Here is a 6,000-nt window from a genome sequence, read left to right as displayed (position 1 = left end):
AAATTTAAGCAGAATTTAATTTAGGCAAATGCACAGACTGTCAAAACACTTATAATCCAAACCAAAGTTTTAGAATTAATTTTAGGATCATCTGCACCTCATGGTTAACCACTGGAACTGACAGAGCTAACTTGGGTGATAATAAGCTTGGGTGATATAAGCTCATATATATATATGAGATATATAATTATCTCATATTATACAACATAATATGCCACCTGTGATACCTTACTTGCTGAGGTGTAAGAAAAGTCTGGACAGAGAAAATCTTGCCTTCTGCAGGCAGGCTTGCTTTTTCCCAGAAATCTAAGCCAGTGTTGTAAGTGTTGCTTGAAGTAGACTCATTTTTCTATACAAAATTTGTTGCCCTCACATTTTTCATGTGGTAAAATAGGTCCAGGAGAGTTGATCTGTTGAAGTGAAATTGAACCAGAGAACACATTTAAAGGAAAACTGAAAGCAGTTAATCCATGAAATAGAACATGTTTTATATCTTTTTCTGTCCTCAATCATCACAGCAAGTAGAAAGGCTGATCTGCACCACCAGGTTTTTGTTGAAAAGATTTCTTATAATGAATGTGAAGGACTGAAAATGCGCAAGTCCCTGAAGCCTTCTGAGACTCAGAGCCCGTGACTGTGACAAATAGCACTTCCATCAAAGTGATAAGAGGGTGAAGAAACAAAAATTCTCCATCACCTGGGGGGAGGAAACCACCTGCTAAAGAGACATACATGGAGGTTTTTATATAAAAAAGTGTTTGTTTGCATTCTGTGCAGAATAATTTGAAATAGGAGATCAGCTCTTCACTAGTGCTCTGCATTGCAAACATAATTTCTGTAATAGAAAGGCTGAGTCCCCATTTTCTATTTTAGGCAAATGGCACTTTTTTTTTTTTTTTTTTTAGAAATGAGGGAGTCAAAAGTAATAGTAACATTTAAAGAAATGGAGAAGCATTTTTGTAATGTGAGACTGGAACAGATTTCTCAAAGAAGTTGTGGATGCAACATCTTTGGAAATGTTCCAGGCCAGGTTGAATGGGGCTTTGAGTAACCTGGTCTAGTGGAAGGTGTCCCTGCCTGCATCAGGGGAGCTGGAATTAGGTGGTCTTCACATTCCCTTCCAATCCAATCCATTCTGTGAATCGGTGACTGAAACCATGGGATGTTTAATGCCAAATGGAACCACCAGCAAACACCTGATCAGGATATCCTCTTCATACAGCACTACCTGCAATTAGTTATTTGAGAACAGGATTTTTGATATTGGAAAGGTGGATGCAAGTTTCACTAGCAGGACTAGATACTGGGATATGCATCTGTAAAACTGGCTAAATTAGCTCTAGAAGATATAGAGAATTGCAACACAAAAATGTGCTTGGTGTTAGAGAGAAAAAGAAAACTATGGTATTAACAAATAAATAACACAATCAAGAGGGGACTCTAATTATCTAGAATTTACTCTTCAGCCCTGCAGTGTTTTACTAAAGGGAAAGTAGCTTAATAGCTATTATTTTAGAAGATATAGGTCTTCTTTGTTATAACATCCTTACTCCAGAATCCATTTTCACGCTCTATTATGAGTTAGTGTGGGGTGAACTATAATTATGCCTTTTTCAGTTTCTGAAGCGCAGCCGTTATCCAAAGAGAACCCCACTGTGAGAAGTTGACACAGTATATAAATAAGTAAGCTTTTGACATAATATATGACATATGAACCTACTAGCCTTAAAACTTATAGTATTATTTGATTACAATGAGTTAAATAGGCAATGCACAAAGGAGAAATAAAAAAACTCAAGATTATATTTCATGTGATGTTGATTTAGAAACATGTCTCTAATATTTGCACAAAAAATTAACTGTAGACTTCTTCACACACCATAATACTCTGCACACCAAAACACTGAAGCTGCACCACCACTTGGACTAGTGAAAGTATGTATTTCTGCACTATGGAATTAGGGCAAGAATGTGTTCTCCAGATATATGACTGAACTTCACAATTTGAAATCCTTAGGTGCTAGAGTAAATTTAAAAAGAACGATAAATTCAAATAATGATATGCACAGTTTACTGTGGTTATACCAACAGAAGGACCAGGAGAATGGCAGAAGTTTTTGTTTTTAGTGAATGAAAACTGTGAGACATTGCATTTAGTCCTAAAAATAATGACATTCCACTTCTAGTATGTATTTACTTGTATTCCTGCAATTTAATCCCAGGTAAGATTCTACATAAGCCATGGTGCAAAACCACAGCTATACTTCATTGATTCTTGTCTTTCATGCAAAGCATTACACTACTGAAACTAATTAATAGTTTAACTTTGTGATCTCAGTTCTTTGCATGCAGAGGTCCAGCAGACACAAGAGGCAGCTTTCTGTGAAGCCGTGGGAGGCAGAGTTGGCACAAGGGCCTTTGGAAGTTTGATAAAATCTGAGGTGTTAGGAACAAAAAAAAAGAGGACAAAAAGGTAGGTGAGATTTGTAAGACTGTGAAGAAATATCTGATGAAAACAAATAAACAAAACTGACAGTTTAAGAAGAAAATTAATTCATAACAATGTGTAAATTTTCTCTCCTGTTGGTAATATAGGGACCATTTTGTAGCTACTGAAAACCATTAAATGATAATGGCATCAATTTTCTGAATTATCAAACCCTTTTTGTTGCTGATCTGGAAATTCTTTGAGACAATTCCTACCTATATATATATAGTTATAATCCTACTAGAAGTCTACCCCATTATTTGACAGGGATATATAGTCCTGTTCCAGCCAAAATATGGTCCTTTAATACTTACATTGGGAGTTAAAGCAGCAATGTTTCTTACATTACAAGAAGGCAAATTTTACAGATTACATGCCTGATTTCATATGGAAGTAGAGCTGACACAATCTCCTCTGTCTCATCTGTGTATAATTTCCTGCCTCTTTACATCTTTTCAATGTTGGCCAATTTCAGTGAAAAAAATTTCAAATTTACTAAAGTTTCTAAATCCCACTAATGTAATGCAAAGAATGTGATGTGGGGAAGGGAACAGGGAACAGATTTGAATTAGTTAGTGGATGGAGGGAAAGCCTGCTCACTGACCCCACTCACATTATCAAACACTGGAGAATCCACAGGGCAAGAAACCGCAGAGGTGAAGGCAACTGTTAATGTTTTCTCATTCAAATCTGAACTAAAGCTTCAGGAAAGAGGCAGCCACTGGGCCAGTATCTGTCCTGTTGGGGCACAAAAACGCTGATACTTTAGACCCCAGACTGGCAAATGGCTAATATGGTGTTCTCTCATGTTTTGCATAAGCTACACCTTTGTAACAAATGCACGCTGTCATTTTGCATTTACCCGTGCTGAGTCTAGTCTTTTTATCATCAGTTATAATGACCTGAAAAATTAAAGAATCCGAGACATGCTGTTGATAAGGATTAGAAGAGGGAACAAAAAGTGTCTGAAGATAAAATAATCTGAGATTGCTGTGCTCAAGAGAAGGGAGAACATTATAAAAAGGTTCTGCTTAGAAGAGAGCTTCAGATTCGAAGATTTGTCAGAGCATCTACAACAAGCAAGTGGAAAACTTGTCTGCTGTTCTGAAATGGGGCTGCAGGGAATTCAGAGAACAAAGTTTGCTGAAGGTCTGGAGAAAATCTTACACTAGTTGAAATTTTGGGCACAATTTCTTCTGTCACCATTAAGATGTACAAGATGCATTATGAAATTGTTCTGGATTTCAGCAAATGTAATGTCCCTTTTCCATATTCAGTTGAATGAAAACATGAGCACAGGGTGCATCTTGAGAATAAAAAGCAACAAAAAAACTCTGATAGTCAGCAGAAAATATGAAAGAATACAATTTTTTACACATTAATAAAGGTAAACATGAATCTGTTTCACATAATTAAATATTAAAAATACTTTAGCACTTCACAAATCTTCACTTGCTTTATGTATGCATGTACATACAAATGGAACCATGCAAAAAATTCTCAGTATGCAACCTCTTTTTCTGGTTTCAAATAGTTAATTTCTGGATTGGAAAAAAAAACAAAAACAAACAACAAAACAAAACCACCACAATATATTAGTACAGGCTGGAATGGTATATTCACATATGCATATATATTCATAATTCTCTGTATAATGCTCTTTAAGCACTACACATGTACAAACATGGATGTACCTGTGATGTATGTACACTGGAACCCAGGTATGCAAGCATTCATAAATAAGAATGGATTTTTTGTTGGTTTTTTTTGGTGGGGTTTTTGTTGGTGTTTTTGGGGGGGGGTGGTTTGGGTTTTTTTTTTTTGTGAAGAGGAAACATACTAGTGGTCCAAATACAACGTGTAAACCAGCAGAAAAAAGATGAAACAGCTTCCAATCTTCTGAAGGTCTGGTTAATATCTGACACATTTTTTGACACCTTTGCAGGGCTGAGTTATCACACACCTTTGACATACAATCTGCTGCTATCTCGGTTTTATTTCTGGAGGGTGCTGATGGGGGTTACCTGCAAGAGGTGGGGAACGTGTGGTGCCCGCAAAAAGGTGATGAGACCATTAAGACTCTGGAAGAAATCGATACTGGATTAGCTGGCATCAGCATCCTTGCAGGTTGGGCATATACACACCTCTTCCCCTTTGCTAATTCCTTTCTCAGATCTGTGTTTATCAGATTTTTCAGACTCTTTTTGACTCTGACTTGAAGTTTTTCTTAACTACATCCAGGGAACAGCATAAACCATCCTATCCCAAGAACGCTACCACTAACAGATTTGTTTTCAGCCTGAGAGAACACAAGAAAACCCACAAAACAGAGGGGGAAAAATCGGCCCCTGCACAAAACTATGGCTTTTGCCACAGTTGTTCAAATGGAGCTGGAAACAGAAAACAAAGGGTCTTTCACCTCAGTGGTACCCTGTTGTACCACACAAAAACCTCAGCCTGATTCCCAGGGCTGAATGCTGAAAGGGAAAAAGCTGAAGTGTGGATCAGTCAGTGCGCTATATAGCAGCAAGTATAGGAGCTAATGTGTATCTCAGTGTGTTAATTAGCAGAACATTGGTTGCGAGCCCTGGGAAATGACAGAAGAAACAGTTTCTCTTTGAATTTAAAAATATTGTAAGCTTGTGCCTGAGGATTATTTAACAACAGATTTCTTCTATCAGATAAGTAATAATTAAACACTTTTAAAAGCAAGAAAAATTCAAAATTTTAAGCATTAATATCTGATTTAACTGGGTAACTCTAAAGCTCCATACATACCCTCAAATGAAAATACTTTGGTTTTCACAGAAGAAAAAAAGAATACCACTGGGAAGAAAGGGAAAGGTTCACTTTGGAATAGAATGATCACCCTCTAAAAAGATTTAAAATTCAGTTCACCTATATCAGGGCCCAAACAGCTGGAAGAAACATTTTCATATTTGTCCTCAATAGATTTGAGTTTGACTTTTAACTGCCTACAACCTGAGGTTGCCAGCAATTCTAACTGACTCCCAAATGTGAAGCACAATGTCAAATGCCTGAGAGATGCCCTCTGGTTTCTCTGGCATTTCCTCGTGTCTCGACACCACTCCAAGAACAATTTACCCAGGATGGCAACCCTCTGGCAGTGCTCCATCTGCACCAGGGGTGAAAGATACTCCTCATCCTCATGGCCAGCATACATTTTTTCCTGGATACCAAACATACCTGTACAGCTGATCTAATGGGGAAAGATTGGTTCCTTCATGAAAATCAATGCCTGAAAAACTCCGCAGAAAAAAAATGTATGATTTCCACTCATGGTTTAACTGCATTCTACATAGGAACCTCAGACTCCTAAATCATGTCAAACTCACCTCTTCCTGCCAATACATCCTGAAAGGATATATGGAAAACTCCATAAACACTTGGCACCTTTCCCACTTTTTCTCTTCTCCTGAAACAACTCCACCAATGGGGTATCCTGCTGTATCAATGCTTTGTGTTTCCTTCCCCAGTACAACATAGACCAA

This window comes from Poecile atricapillus, chromosome 1 (genome assembly GCF_030490865.1).
Source record: "Poecile atricapillus isolate bPoeAtr1 chromosome 1, bPoeAtr1.hap1, whole genome shotgun sequence".
Lineage (NCBI taxonomy): Eukaryota > Metazoa > Chordata > Aves > Passeriformes > Paridae > Poecile > Poecile atricapillus.
This window is presented reverse-complemented; position numbering follows the sequence as displayed.